The sequence below is a fragment of the Neolamprologus multifasciatus genome, chromosome 13 (assembly GCF_963576455.1).
Source record: "Neolamprologus multifasciatus chromosome 13, fNeoMul1.2, whole genome shotgun sequence".
NCBI lineage: Eukaryota > Metazoa > Chordata > Actinopteri > Cichliformes > Cichlidae > Neolamprologus > Neolamprologus multifasciatus.
Genome location: NC_140451.1, coordinates 31,110,899 through 31,127,872, shown reverse-complemented (window position 1 = coordinate 31,127,872; position 16,974 = coordinate 31,110,899). Strand labels below are relative to the sequence as shown.

The window sequence follows — 16,974 nt, the reverse complement described above, 5'->3', positions numbered from 1 at the left end:
TGAGGGTGTTCGACTCTGACACTGACAACGAGGATTTGTTTGGTTTTGAAAGTGACAACGAAAGAAAGAAGCGGAGAGTGGATGACGAAGCCATCCTGAGCCTGTTCGTTTCCGACACTGGAGAAGAGGACTTTGGAGGATTTAGTGCGCAGGAAGAAGAGAAAGATGGTGGTGAATGACTGACTTTTCTTCTTGTTAAAGCCGTGTCACCGCACCTGAGTCTAAAAGGTAGGCCGAATCTATTTTTCTGGTATGCTGTAGGTTATTGTTATGTACTACATTTGTTACTCATTTATGAAGCACAGTACATGTTTCGTACTTGTAATTACCGCTACTTGCACACAGTGTTGCCAACTCCTCAGTAAGGAAAATCGCTATTGGCTGTCCTAAAAGTCGCTAGAAGTCGCTAAATGACGTCATCACCTAATTTGCATAATTGGTCATGCTAATGTAATTGTAACCTACGCTGCTTGAGAGAGAAATAACATCGTGGACGAGACATAAAGTGAGCGAAAAAACATCCTAAATGCATTTAGAATTTATTTAGAACTACAAATTAAATTTCTTTTAGCAATTATTGTTTTTTGTAATGTCACAATTCCAACCCTGCTCCTTTACCCGGGCTTGGACCGGCAAAAGTGACCCGAAATAGGCACTCTGGTGGAGTTACTTTGTGTGTGTGTGTTTATAAGTAGTTTTAAACCTGATCCACAAAACAGCATAAGAGTAAAAGAAGAACTGACTGCGTTACAGCACCCGCTGCTTGTTGAGAGTAAAAGCGATATGCGCTTTCACGTCTTTTTTAGCAACTTTTTTTTTGAAAAAAAGTCGCTAGGGGGTCTGAAAACTCGCTAAATATAGCGACAAAGTCGCTAAGTTGGCAACACTGCTTGCACATATACCTAAAAAGTTATGCAAATATGTACCCTAACTTGTTTTTCAAAATATTAATAAAAGGGGCGTGTCTCCAAACAGCCATCTCTTTCCTGACAATTCCCTTTGTGCATATTCTCTTACATATGATAAGTCAACATTGAAACACCTGCGGCTTTTAGTCAGGTGCGGCTATTGTATGTACAAAACAGGATTTTCCCCTGATTTTGCGGCTAATATTCGGGTGCGCTTTGTAGTCCGGAAAATACGGTATTTAAATATATATATATATATATATTTTTTGTGCTTGATATGGAGCCGTTTATTGTTGAGGAATCATTAAGGCATGCAGGGATTTAAGAGTGCGTGCTGGAAGAGTGAGGCATTTCTGTATTCATGTCAATTTATTTGGAACACCAGATGAAGGTGTGATTAAAAAGTGTAGCTTAGGAAGGCAGCTGATTCTGAATTTGCTCAATGAACTCAAAAGTAGTCACACAATACCAGCAGAGCTAACACAGAGAGACAGACAATCAAACTCACATTCACACATATGGGACATTTAGAATCACCAATCAACCTAACCCCAATCATTGAATGTCTTTGGACTGTGGGAGTAAGCCAGAGTACCTGGAGACAATCCATGCAAACATGGGGAGAATATGTGAAACTCCACACAGAAAGGCCCAGGCCAAAAGGTGGAGTTGAACTCAGGATCTTCTTGCTGTGAGGAAAAACAGTCCTTACTACCATGACACCATGCTGCTCATCACCTAGTGTTGTGGTCTTTTATTTTGTTATAATCCTCTGTATCTTTCTTCACTTTCTGTTGATACTTGCATAACTAATATGCTGACTTCTTGTGTTTGATCAGTCAGCATACTCTTATTTTGGAACAATCGCACTACACATAAGTTACTCAAAGGCTACGTCTACACTAGCCCGGATAAATGTGAAAATGGCACATACATCTGAAAACACTCCACATCAACAATATCATTTTCATAGAGTTGTTCATCCAAAATGCTTACGTTCCAGTACTGCGCATGCGTGAAACTCAAGACGATTTGACCTGCCTCATTTCTGTCTGCCGTTTATTTACTCTCCGGCTCTGTTAAAAGTCACGGCAAAATGTTGAGGAAAAACACAGAGTTTTTTAAATGGACTAACAATGAGGTGGAGTTGTTGTTCTGAGTAACACAAAAGTACAAAGTTGCAAAAGCGAGTGAGAATTTGCAGAAAAGCTACCTGGAGCATGTACAAACTGATATTAATCTTTAATAGGACTGTCAAAATTCAGAGCAAACAAAACAACTGCTGTATAATGCCCTCTGCTATCTTGGTCACATGACTGAATCACATGACTAAAATGCGTCATCGTTTTTGAAAAGGCTCCGGGTTTGCTGTCCACACTGCGACGCAAAAACGGTGTTTCCAAATGTATCCACTTTGGAGAGCGTTTTCAAAATGCTCTGTTTTCCTTGAAAACTCTGTCTCAGTGTGGATGGAAGGCCAAAACGGAGAGAAAAAGATGTGTTTTCAAATGAAAACTTATTAGTGTGGACATGGCCAAAGCTTCAGTTTCTGCAGTGTGAAAAAATGAAGCACTACATACAACACTTACTATAGCACACACAGCTATTCACATTAACACAGCTCTTTTTTCCCTCTTATTGTATATGTGTCGTCCTTAATCCCCCTCATGCCATACCTGAGAACATTCCAGAGTCACAGGCCCTCAAAACTGCAAATACAGAAACAATGATTTGACGTCATTAAGAGGAATGTGCTAGAAGATTTACATAGCATGGATCAGATTACTGGATCACAGATCACAGGATTATGGATTTAAAGCTCCTGTGGTGACTTAACTCAATCAGATGTCCTCGTAACTATAGAAAAACAGTTCTCTCTGTGTGTGTGTGTGTGTGTGTGTGTGTGTGTGTGTGTGTGTGTGTGTGTGTGTGTGTGTGTCACTTTGTAATGGTGGCTTTCAAAAACAAGTGGACATGAACCAATGGTTAATTTAATAGTGTTTGTGGGAGACAAAGCCGACTTTTTCTTCTAAATTGTGCCACTTAGGCACCAGAATCAAAAGGATTATAGTATGAAAGGGATTAAAGTCCTTTTGTGACAACAAATTAAACAACATGCATGAATGTTGGAACACAGTTTTTCGTGTTCATGCAAATGCACAAAAACACACATACACATGTAAAAAGCCCCAGGAGTGAACCACATAGCTCCAGTACAGAGTTTGAAACAGACTGTTTCCCTATCAAAGGACAGATGGCTGAGAGGAACACGCTCTCCTAAAACCTATCCAGTCCTGCTCTGAATTTTCTTTTTTCTTTTTTTAATTAATCTAATTTCTATAGTCTCCAAAAGTTGATTCTGATCATCTGGACGTAGCGTTTTTAGTGGGAGAAACGTTTCGTCACTCATCCAAGTGACTTTTTCAGTCTCAGCTGACTGCAGGTTTCCAATCTTATAAACAGTACATTTGCATAATGACTGAAACCAGCCCACTGAAGGAACAATGGGCTGGGAGGTCAGTTCCTTAATCATAATTATGCAAATTCTGATGACCATTGATCAACAACTACTGATCAACAACCACTGATCAATGGCCATGAGTACCATTCACAGAGATTTGGGGAATGGCTGCAATCACAGCATTGTAAGATGGTGAAAGATGTACCCTTAGACCCCCTCCTCGATTCAGAGATGGTCTTTCCCTTTTCATGTAAGTGGCCTCCTTGACTCCGCGCTCAAACCAGCGTTCCTCCCTGTCCAGGATGTTACATCCTCATCATTGAAAGAGTGTCCACTGGCCTGTAGGTATAAATCGACTGCAGAGTCCTGGCCTGACGAGGTAGCTCTTCTGTGTTGTGCCATCTGCTTCACCAGAGATTGTTTGGTTTCCCTAATGTATAAATCCTGAAAAAAATGCGTCGCAACTGCTCTGATACTCCTGACACATACGGGATCTATACAGGTTTTCGCTTAAGCACTGTTTGTTCTTCTCTCGTGGATCGGCTCGAGCTTTCCTTTTGCGCCTTCCCAGCTTTGACAAAAGTCCAGCTGGGATAACCACCCTTAGTCAGGGCCTTCTTGATGTGCTGTTCTTCTGCTTCCCTGGCCACAGTGTTAGTGGGGATGGTGTCCGCTGTGTTGTAGCGTCCTGATGACACCCAGTTTGTGGATGATGAGAGTCAAACCTTAAATACTGATCCATATCCGTAGGTTTCCAGTACACATCAGCTTTTAGATGTCCCCCATTACTGATGGAAATCTCACAGTCTAAGAAGGCTAACCTGCCACTTTTCATATCCTCCCTGGTGAATTTGATGTGTCGGTCCACTGGGTTATTGTGATCCGTGAATTGTGGTACATCCTGGTTTTGATTTTCACCCAGGTGTCATCCACATACCTGAACCAATGACTTCGTGGTGTTCCAGGGTAGGATAACAAAACAAATGGATATCGATGCTGAGAGTGGTCCTTGTTGCTGAGGTTTGGGTCATCCTGTAATCTCTTACGAACTACCTCCAGTGCTTCCGTGACTGGGATGCAAGTGAAGAGAGATGTAACATCGTACGAGACCATGGTTTCATCTGCCTCCATAATCAACTTTTGGAGATTTACTTACCTGGATGATTGAGCATGCATCAAGACTCACTTCAATAGGTCACTCATAGATAACTCCTCAAAGTGTGGCTAAATGGTGTAGCATTTTACACATTTACTTAAAACATCAAATATCTGGCACTACTCGCTATGGCAACGCCTTTTAAATAAGAGTGCAGCTGAAAGTAGCTTTATAGACAATGCCTAAAAGTCAAGATTTTGGGATCTTTAACTGAAAAAAAACCCAATATACAAGCATATCATTAAACAGTAGTAAGGTAATTTATAATAATGATAATAATGGATTGGATTTATATAGCGCTTTTCAAGGCACCCAAAGCGCTTTACAATGCCACTATTCATTTACTCTCGCATTCACACACTGGTGAAGGCAAGCTACGGTTGGGGCAAGCTACCTGGGGCAGACTGACAGAAGCGAGGCTGCCATATCGCGCCATCGGCCCCTCTGGCCAACACCAGTAAGCGGTAGGGTAAAGTGTCTTGCCCAAGGACACAACGACCAGGACAGAGAGCCCGGGGATCGAATCGGCGACCTTCCGGTTACAGATACGCCTCCCAACCCCCTGAGCCACGGTCACCCCAATTTGTTTATCATAACTTGACCAGACATCAAACAGTATTTGAAAAACCAAAAAAATCACACCGCAAGTTGCCTTTAATTTTCAAGTTTGGATCCCCTACAAGAGGCGTGGGAGCTTAAGGTGCTTGTCTACTATCTTTGCTGTACCATGACACAGAGATCTCAGGTGTTTTTCCTGGGATCTGCTGGAGCCACTCACCAAGTATGTTCGGTCATTCTCAGCTACCCTAAGGGGCGTCTCCCATTTTGACCTTGGGACTTCCAGGGCACACTCAGCATACACTCAGTACCTGGTTGAGTGCTCTGCCGGTGGTACATACCATGCAGGGGCCTCTCTTCCCATGATGGTTCCTCTTATTTCTCAGGCTTCTGGTGCCTGAGGTATTCTCTAAGCGTGTGATCAGTTGTGGCCATGTTCCTGATGGACTCATGGATTTTTATTGTTTGATCCTGGATAGTGGTTTTGACACTCAATAGTCCTTGGCCGCCTTCCTCCTCCTCCTTCTTGTCTTATTGCCAGTGGCTTCTATCTCCTCTTTTGGTCAGTTTATTATCCCAGTAGGGTATCCAATGACCGGCAGGGCATAGGTGTTGATTACTCAGACCTTTTTTGCCACATCGAGTTGACTCCTCTAGACTTGCCTGACATTCGGTAGATATTTGGTTAAAAGGTATTTTTGCAAAATTCTAAGTTACTTCACATGTTTGTTTTTTGTTTGTTTGCTTTTTTGTCTTTTTTTGCAAATTCATACACAGCTATAACTTGGTTGAACAAGAGAGCTTAGAGCCATTCACCGAATGTGTTGAAACCCATCTAGGTGAGTGTATACAGTCTTGTTTCCTCACCTCAATCCCTTATTCTCTCCATCCCTGAGCATCTGTTTGCATCCCCTCGCTCAGCTTCCTGTCTCGGCTTTTTTCTTTTTCGTTTCTGTTCCCTGGTTACCATGTGGGCACAGCGTGAGATGAGTTTGTTTGTCTCCTTTGGCAATATGTTTCCCAGACAAAGAAGAAAACTGGAGTAGCGTGCAAACTTACATTTATACACACATCAATACTTTTTTCCCCCCACAAACACAAAAGACAGTAATATGAAAAACTGTTGAGTATATCACTGTAATATCTAAAAAACAATTTTTAAACTGCTCTAACTAGATATAAAGTATTATATTTTAGAGAGTTTTTTTCTATCTTAGTGTTTTAGAACTGCGGCTGGTAACAATTAACCATTTAAACTAAATGTTTCAGAAATATAGATCATGTAAGTATGATGGATGTTAATCTCACTTCAATATCCTGACTGTGCCACTTGTGTAAATTTTGGTGTCTAACCAAATATATGTTGAGGTGAAAAGAGCTGACATGATTTGCTTATCTTTATTGTTTTTTGGTGGCAGATGACTCGGGGCAAATTCACCCACAGTCAAACTTAATATAAATACTTTCAGCAAAATACCACAGCCACCTGTCAGGAATACATACGCATTATCAATACTGGACAAACACATTTTTCTGCGTTTCAGTGGTATCTGTGTGTACTGCAGACAACATTCAGAGGAACCCAAATTTTTTTGTCCACTTCAGTTTTTAAAAAATAAAAAAAATAATAAAAAACAAACAATTCAAGGATGTGACAGAAAGACCTAATCTTGAAAACAATTTTTTACTGCGTGATGAAGCATGCTTTCAATTGTTCCTGTCAGACATAATGAAATTCTTTTCAGTATATTTATAATCATGACAGGCCAGTGCCTATTTAATGAGAAAAAACATTTCAGTTTGACTGTCAGTATGACTTGAGCACCACCTCCTCTTGTGTCTGAGAAAACACGAAGAAAGGTGAGTTGTCATAAAAAAATGAATACTGATTGTGGCATTTTTTGATCAACTGAAGGCAGAGTTTACTTGATGAAAACAAATGAACAAATATGGCACATGCCTATACACAGTGTTGGGAAGGTTACTTTTAAAATGTATTCCATTACAGATTACAGAATACATGCCCCAAAATGTATTCTGTAACGTATTCCGTTATGTTGCTCAATGAGAGTAAGGTATTCTGAATACTTTGGATTACTTAACATATTATCATGCTGTTTACAACTACATGAATGTACTATTGCTGTGATTTATTACTGTTACTGAAGGTCCGCGGCTCCGAACCGTAGTAAAGGGACCTCTGGCTAATACGGTGGGTTCTGTGTCGGCTCGTAGCCGAAAACTAGCTTTACTTTGTTGTCTGGGTCAACTTTGCTAGCGAGAGGCGTTGAAAAGCTGCTCCAACAGAACTTATTGTTTTTGGAGGAAAACACGAACACTGTGTACAGTCGAGTCTTAATAGCTTACTTACAACTGGGCTCGTCAGGCTCTCTTCTTGGCTGCAGTGGTTATTATTATATTTACATGCTTCCAGCTCCCGTTTCTGCTCGATGACAGCTCGTACTTTTCCTTTATCTCCCTCCCTCGCTCACAGACACATAACGTGTATGGCAGTCCATTCTCCCTGCAGCACGGACTACACTGCCCATGATGCTACATTCTTTAGAGCTATACCTGTAGCATTCTGCCTGTTAGCTTAGCACAACAACAACAAAAAGGCCTCTCTCACCCAGAAAACACGCAGAGAGAGAGAGAGAGAGCGGCACCCTGTAACCATGGCAACCGTAACGCTGCTGCCTGGAACTACAGAACGTAGCTGTCAAACAAAACCCAAACAGTCCTGACCCGCCACAATATGAAACAGGGAAGTACCGCCGTGTAATCCATTTATTTCAACAAAGTAACTGTATTCTAAATACCACCTTTTTAAACGGTAACTGTAACGGAATACAGTTACTCATATTTTGTGTTTTAAATACGTAACGGCGGCACATGTATTCCGTTACTCCCCAACACTGCCTATACAGTCATCCATTCTTCCACTAATAACATTGGGAGGTTTGCAGATGACACCAGTATAGTGCGTCTTATATCAGATAATGACCAGACCCACTAAAGAGAGGAGGTCCAGCATCGGATCCAAGCAATCTGGTCCTGAACACCATCAAGACCCAAGAAGTCATTGTGACTACAGCAGGTCCAGCAAGGCACAGCAGGAGGAACAGGTGAACAACATCAAGTTCCTGGATATTCACAGCACAGCTGACCTGACCTGGGCCTTGAATACATCTCACCTGGTGAAGAAGCTATTTTTCCTGAGGAATCTCAAGCAGGCCAGGCCTTCCTCTTAGCTGCTGGCAAACTGCTACAGTTCCACTACAGAAAGCATTCCTGTCTCAGTATGACAGTCTGACACGGCAGCTGCACAAAAACAGGACAGGGAGGACTTGGCTCAAGTAGTGAAAACAGCACAGGAGATTGTGGGTCATCCTCTCCAAAACCTGGACTCAGTGTATGCTAACCATATCCAGAAGAAGGGCAGCCACGCTGCTACAGAATCCAGCCACTCGGGAAATAAACCGTTCACCCCTCTGCCTTCTCAAAGAGTGTATCGGACTCTAAAAACAAGAACCGCTGAACTGAGACACAGCTTCTGCCCCATAGCTATGAACTCCAGACAGCTGCGCTTTACCACACTTAATACAGCACTATTATTTAAAAGTGTTTGCCTATTCCCTATCCTATTGTTTCTGACCTTTCCCTGTTGTGTACATTTATTTAATGTGTGTTTTTCTGTATGTTCTACACTGAGAGGCACAATTTCATCACACGAAGACATAATGACAACAAAGAATTTTGAATCAGACGTATGCACTGCTGTGAGAACAGATGGGAGAGGTGCTGTGCTTGTACCAAACACACAACCACATTTGTATAGTTTCCCACAAATCTAATAGTTGCGTTCATTCAAACAGACCTGATTTTATTGTCAAAGCAGGAGTAAAGGCAAATCTGAGCTTTGCTGGTGGCTGTAACAAAGGTTATAAAGGCAACTGTAAAGGCAGAGAAAGCGAAGGTCAATATTGCATCTAGATAAAAATGATGAAGCAATCAAGTCTCTGTTAAAATTACTTTCTCATCACTTTGCGTTTTCAGATTGATTAAAATTATCATACATGTGTATTACCATCGAGACCAGTGAAGATTATAGCTCCTGAAGGCTTCTAAATCTGGCCCTAAACTTGAACCGACTGAATTTTCTTATTAATTACTGCTCCAACCGCACATATGTATCCACGGGTTACATACACACACACACACAGTGTGATGAGTGATTGATTACAGCTCTAATCAGCATATGAGCTGCAGCTGCTTCCCTGATTTTAGGAGCAAGCAGACAGATGTTCAAAAAGCGTGAGGGTATTAGGTTTTGATGCATCTCTTCTAACCTGTTCTCTTATCCTCACTCTCATCTGCTTTCCCTCCTACAGTTGCTTCACCTCTATGTTACCCCCCTTTAATAAGATTCCCCCTATTCAGAAGCAAGGTGATTCTCTTATTTCAACGTTTTCCTGTAGGGCGCTGCAGTCGTGCTGTGCATGAAACATTGCCTCTCTGTTCAGGCTGTCAATTCTGCTTTGGTTTATTATGTCATCTCACCAAAGCAAAGTGTGGCTGTCAGAGTCTCTCTAGTGCAGTGCAAGAACATTTTCCTCAAAATAGATCTAAAGTCATTAGTCACTGGACTGCAAAATAATGAGCAGTGACAAAAGGGTTATTAAGAAAATACAAATGTACAGTTGTTGCAATTTATGATAGTCACACTTATTTATTTATTGCTAAGATGGCATTCCAGCTCCAATTTCCAATTCCTCTAACCAATAAAAACAGGACAGAGGTTGAAATTTAGAGAAATAAGGGTCACCATGACAGCATGATATTGTCATTGCCTGAAGCATGCACTGCAGTGGTTTGCGGTATGAAGCATCTATGGTAAGAATGAACAAATCTATGGGTCTGCTTCTCTTCTAGATTGCCTCAGGTAGCCTTAGTATTTGCCTCAAGTGCCAGAGTTTAACTAGCTTGGGGTCTTGGTTAGCAGCGGGACATTGAAAAAGATGGAGCAGAAGATCAATAGATCGACCAGGTATACCTGCAGTAATGATGTTTGTTCTCCCGACACAAACCATGAATCATATTCATCTTAATTGTCTGTATACTGCGCCCCCTGGCCCAAATCTGACAAAAGGTGTATTTCCCCGAGGAGAGTCAATCCCACCAGCGCGTTTTTAGAAAAAGGAAAAAAGTCCCAATCACTCTCATAATGGATTTTAATAAACAGTTTCTATAAAGTGCTGGTAAATTTGCTGTTTTGGGTTGGGGCAGTTTTTCATGTGACTATATCAGTGATTTCCCTAAGCAGTTTTGCCTGAAAAATGACAACTTCCTAAAGCCTTAACATAACATAATATCATTTCATACAAGTCTCCAAATAAAATAATGTGTTTTTTTGTTCTTGTGTAATATCACAGTTGAGTAAATGCAAGCTTTTTCGACAGGGATTCCACAAATTTGGTATAGGTTTTAGGTTTGGGGATTTCTAGCTTAGCCATCTGTTGGTTTGCCTGTGTTTTCAAATGCTTGTTTCATGTGTTTTTGTGTTCTGTTTTTACTTCTGTTGGGACTGAAGAAGGTTTTGCATGAACTTTCTACTCTGAAATCAAAGATCTTTTACGTGGTTTGCTTTATTAGCTTTAATTAAGTTGAGAAAACAATCCTAAATGTCAAAGCCATAAGGATCCAAGCTGAATTCTTTGGTTGTAGTTGCACATCACATGGAAATCTCCATGTTGCTTTGAATACCTTCTAGAGGCTCTTTATGCTCAGTTGCCAGGACAACAAAAGTAATGATAAGCAACTTAACGGTGAGTGATTGACCATCCTTTCATGAAATTGGTTCAATCAGCAGGAAACCTCTCAAGGGTTCATCTGATCTCTGCTCATCTGCTATAAGCATGCATCCTCAGCATTTTAAAATTTCACACCTCTGCATACATTTTCGTATCGGTGGGTGCGAATGAACTCTGTGGGGGGCCAATAGTATGGTGTTATTCTTTTGCCACTATTATCAGCGCACGTAAAAAAATTTGCAGGTGCAAGTGTTGCATTTTCAGGAGAAATTTATTTTGAGCGAAGAAAAGCTAAATTTGAGTGGATAAAATTCATTGCTGCGTGCAAAAGATGTATTTCAGTGTTTGCTATTATCCACACACACACACAACAGCAGCCCCTCTCGCTCAGTTTTTGCATTTGTGCTTGCTCGTAATGTGTTTCTTGCGCTCTCAACATTTCTGCCCGTGCGCGCTCAACTCTTTCTGTACACCGTAATATTTGTGCCACAAAACCAGCCAATCACAGACTTGGATGCAAAAAAATCTGATTGGCTGTTTTGATCTCCAATCAGCTCGAAATGCCGAAATGCAATATCCCAGAATCCATTTCGTCCAAAACTCAAACGAGGAAGGAAGGGTTAGGGAACACAGAGTGGCGGAGTTTGAAATATTACTTTTTCTGGGTCACAAAATAAACTTTTAAGATATTTTCATGCGAGAATGTAGCTGTGTAAACTTCTAATATCTGCTCGATTCATCAAGACATCACATATTTGCATAAGTGCTCTAATGTTTTCGGAGATGCCTGTTATGTGTGTGCTTGTCATATCTTCATAATAAATAGTATTTTCTAGTTTATGTAAACACTTAAACCCAAGTTTGGACATTCAACTTTTCTTTTTTCTATTTCATGATGTTTGTCTCTGTCAAGAACTTTTTTTTTATTGCACTTCAACCACACATGGACAATTTGCACTGCTTGTTCTAACAACTAAATGCAGTATGACTGAATATGTAGAGTATGTATGGCTCTCTGTGTGTGGGTGGTTGTTGTTTATGTCACTATTTTGGTGGCTTGTTATTACCTCAAACCTCTGATCCAAGAACTACTATAAATGGTAGCATAGCAACTTCTGAAAAGCTAAGAAAAAAAAATCATTTAAATACATGAATATGATGTGTGTGTTTTTCAAACCCTTTTTATCAAAGGAGACAAGAAAATCTGTGTTATGAATATCTTAATATATATATATATATTTTTAGAATCATTTAGGTTCTCAAAAACAGGAAGTGTGTGTGTGTGTGTGTGTGGGGGGGGGCATCAATTCTGAAGCTATGTAAAATACTTTAGCCAATGTTTACTCTGTTTTTTCTGCAAGTGTGCAGTAGATAGAAATGTTTCTGTTATTATAAATAAACAAAAGGAGAAAGCCCACTATCTATGTTTGTCCTACAACTGACAAAAAACAAAGAAAAGAAGGTGAATTTTGCAAATTTTCAATCCAATTCTTTGTCCTGTTTCATTTGTCACAGAAATTGAAAACTGCTCATTTCAAACACTGACGACAAACACAAGACAGAAAACATCAGGACAAAATGAGAGGCATCAAAAATCATGGGCCAGAAGCAATCTCCCTGACTGAAATCTGCATTATTAGACTGCAAATAAGGGGACATGGAATTCTTCACAACTCTTTCACCCCACTTTGCATCTTTTTAACTTTCTCCTCTTAGGAGGATCAAAACGTATCAGAAGCAGCCAGTTTCTTTACTTACTCTGAGCATACTTTTGCCAGAAAGTGCTCCTTTTTTAAATAAAATGTGTGTGTTTAAATGTATGTATATTTATATACACTACAAATATTACTCTTGTTGATAGGAGTCCTAATTGAGCCCTTCAAGTTTTACCAGTAACTAACTGAGAAGAGAAAATCCAGACATGTAATGTGAGAGAAGATGATGCTAGGGATAGGATGAGATGGAGGTAGATGTGGCAAACACAAAAGGGAACATCCAACTTCAAATTACCTGTATCCTTTGAATACAGAAAGTTATAGCAAGAGCTTGGTTACAGTGGGCAGGAAAATCCTCCTTTTACCAGGAAGAAAACTGGCATCACCAAGCCCATCTGCCACAACTCACTGGGGGTGAAAGAGGGAGACCAGGCAAAAAAACACGCCGTGGAAGAGCGCCAAAGTTTATTAACTGACACTAATTTATTGTTTTATGGTTGGTGTTTTATTCTTTTGTTTACAATTGTGATTAGGTTGCTGTAAAATTGTCAATATTTGTGGCGATTATAAAAGGAAACTTAATGTAATTCAAATTTCTGAATTCATCTTTAGTTATAAAGAAAAGGGGAAAAACCCATATAAATACAGTTCATACTAATGCAAACATTAATCTTCGTCAATCCAGGTTTGTGTCCTTTGAATACAGAAAGTTATAGCTTAGGGCAGCGCTCCCCAACCTTTTTTGCAGACAACAATATGTCCAACAATACTGTCACGGACCAGCCTTTAAGGTGTTGCCGATAAATACAACAAAATAAAACCAGTACCAAAAAAAGGAAGTTTTATTCATAACATACAGGGAAAGACCCAGGGAAACAGAGTTAACGATAAAAACTATAAAAACATATTGATATAAACTGATAAAAAACATCAATTTCACACCTTGTGAAAGGGCGATCGTGGCTCAAGAGTTGGGAGTTCGCCTTGTAATCGGAAGGTTGCCGGTTCGAGTCCCGGCTCGGACAATCTTGGTCGTTGGGCAAGACACTTCACCTACCGCCTACTGGTGTTGGCCAGAGGGGCCGATGGTGCGATATGGCAGCCTCGCTTCTGTCAGACTGCCCCAGGGCAGCTGTGGCTACAACTGTAGCTGCCTCCACCAGTGTGTGACTGGGTGTGTAAAGCGCTTTGGGTAAAAGCGCTATACAAATACAGGCCATTTACCTGAGCCTCTACTCTTGCAGCCCAGTACCAAACGACTCATGGATCGGTACTGCTCCGTGGCCTGGGTGTTGGGGGCCGCTGGCTTAAGGCATTTTTCTTCTAGTCAGGATACTAAGTGTGACAGATGCCATGTGCCACCTTAAAGGACTCTAGCAGGTACTTCACATAATGGAATAAGGCTGGTTTAAGCAGGAGGCGTGTAATGATATGTACACTCACACAGTCATTTGCATCAAACTCACAAATCACTTGATTTAATCAAAATGTCCTATTTTGTGATGCACACATCCCTCAATATTCACTCCCAATATCTGTGCCAGGATTATTATTATTATTCTGGAGAGTAATGTCTTCATACTGCTGAGCATTTTGACTCAAACGAACTCTGATTCCTCCTGACAGACTGTTCCTGCTGTTTGTCAGCTGGTGAGAAAGAAAAAGGTCAGCTTACATGGAGCGTATTATCACTCAATTCCGCTGTCCTCTCCTCTTTCTCAATCTCAACACCGCTGGCCTCGGACAGACAGATACACCGTAAGTGAGGAACCAGTTCACCAAAAAAAACCCATAGCCAGTGTTGTCCATTGTATTGCATTAGCATTTTGATAACTCAAGGCAAGTCCCTTTGTGTTACCTAGTTTCCTTCCTGTGTGTGTGTGTGGGTGCTGGATTGGGTGTTGTAGTCTTAACCTCAACCTGTCTCTGTTTCCATCTCCCTGCCTCTTTCTTTTCTACTTGTGCATATACTGATAAAAAATGACAAAGTTTATATTTCCCGCTCTGTTAATGAGAGATCCTTGCCTAGAGAGGTTTTCAGAGACATTATGTTGATTTGTTTTTTGTTTGTTTTATAGCCAGGAGTGAATAAGCAGAATTCTGGTTATGATAGTCTATACTGTTCAAAGGAGTCAGAAGCTGAAAGCATCAGTTTCTAGATTTTTAACCAAATTCTGTGAGTAGAGCTTTTGTTTATCTACATTTTATCGTGGTTAACAAAGACAGACTTTATGTCAGGCAATCAATCAATAAATATAAAAAGCACGCTGCAATGTGGAGTAGAAATCCCTGTTAGTTATATTGATATGTAGATTCATAGCTGCATCACTTTCAGATGGTAGCTTGAACACTAATAAACTGGGCAAAAAGTATTTTTGAGATACAAACATGTCCAATTGCCTCACATATGTTTAATCAATTTCTCAGTGAGTTTTTTTATTTGATTTAACACATTATTTTGTCTCGATGCATGCTCAATCATCCAGGTAAGTTAATTTCCAAAAGCTGATACTGTTCATCTGGACGTAGCGTTTTGTTTCTCCCACAACACATTATTTTCCTTCTATACATCTTTTAACCTGTAAATCACTTAATTCAATCTTAATCAGGTTGAAATGTTTGATTTTTGTTCAAGGCCTGAGAGCACGTAGCTTATGTTTAAAATACCCTCAGACCACCAAGAAATTGCAATGACTGTCCACTGCCCAGGAGAACGATATAAACCACAAACTCTGATGTCCATGAGTATATTTTGTATTGCATTTTTAAGCAAGGATACAGTCTATAATAGAACCCCTTGTACTTGTATATACTCTGGCTCGCTTTGAAGACTAAAACAATATTTTTAAATGACACATACAAGTAAACAACATGATAGGAAAATGGCATATAATGTAGAGTCATACAAACAGCCAGACAAACCTAAAGAATGCTTCCTATCAAATTCCTCCCTCCCTCCTCTTCGTCTCCATTACACTACTCCACCTTCCTCTATTGAACCTATAATTCACTTGCCGAGGAAGACACGTTTCAATTTCCTCACATTTATTTACAATATTGACTTCAGTCACCACTGGAACACGACTGAGCTAATTAACCCTCACATCTTTGAAAGCTACTACTGAGATCAGCTGTAGGTTTAAACATGAGAGTGCATTGGTGGATTTCACTTGTGATGTGTATCTCTGTAATAGTAGTACTAGTAGTAGCAGCAGCGATCATCATCATTAAAATAGTAGCAGTCCAAAGGGATTGTTGAGATAAAATCAATGGTTTCCTTAGGTTGTCTTCATATTGCTTAGCACATTCATAGAGATTTGTACAAAGATAAATTTGAGCTAATATCCCTGTAAATATTTTGTCACGGACCCGGCTCTGGAGGACTCAGGGGTCCGTGAGCAGTGGTTATTGTTATTGTTGTTATTATTATTATTATTATTATTATTATTATTACGACTATTATTTGGGGTCTGTGTCGTCTACTGTTCTGTCCACGTTTGTATGTAGAGTGCGTGTGTCTGCTTCTCTCTCTCCCCCCGCCCTCGGGGCTGTTTACGGAAGCGCGTCGTGGGAGAGGCGTGTCCGGGCGACTGTTGTCATCGGGAGTCCCTCTTTGCTGTTGCAGCTGATTACCTGACCAGCTGGTGGTAATCATCCCTCCCGGCTAGGAAGAGGTATTTAACCTGGACTCGCGGCGACAGTCGACGTGGGATTATTACTCTTGACCGGTATAGTCTGTGCTAGGCGTGTAGTCTTGATAGTCGGCTAGCGTTTGTGGCTAATTGTGGTTTTTCCTTCTTCCTCCAGGAAAGTCGAGCGAAGAAGCGAGTTGGGGAGCACACAAACTAAGGGAGCTACAGCACGGGACGCACTGGGAGCAAGGGATGAGCACCACTGGCAAATTACACCTGAGTTAATTGTTGGACTTACCTGTCTATTCACTGTAAATAAAGTGCACTGTGACATCGCAGAGTCCTGCGTTTTGGGTCCTACTTTCCTCATCCCCACGGTCTGCCAGCCAGACCGTGACATATTTGAGGTATAAATGTTCTTTACATTTTTGGTTCTTTCTCTCTTTACAAATACTTGCCAAGCCTACAGACAGACTAATTAGACTACAGGTAGTTGTGGATACCAGCACTGTCACTGTGATGAAAATTAAAGTTGGTGAGATTTTTAAAACTTCGAGATACTGAGGCCTATTTGGCAAAAATCAATGAATAAATAAACTAAACTAAAGACTTATGTGAGGGACATGGTAGTAATTGATCTGAATAACTGGACTGCCAGACGTGCCGCGACATGTCCTGCAGTCACATTTTCTGGAATTGTCAAAAAATAAACTGCCAGCCCCAAATGGCAAGGA

At 40.6% G+C, this 16,974-nt stretch overlaps 1 long non-coding RNA gene across 1 annotated transcript; it reads left to right on the top strand.

The window, feature by feature from the left end:
- The first annotated feature begins 1,088 nt into the window (after nucleotides 1-1,088).
- On the top strand, nucleotides 1,089-16,578 carry LOC146505794 (uncharacterized). The gene is made up of 2 exons (XR_014877687.1): nucleotides 1,089-16,336; nucleotides 16,416-16,578. It is a non-coding gene; the product is annotated as an uncharacterized LOC146505794 (long non-coding RNA).
- The last annotated feature ends 396 nt before the right edge of the window (nucleotides 16,579-16,974 follow it).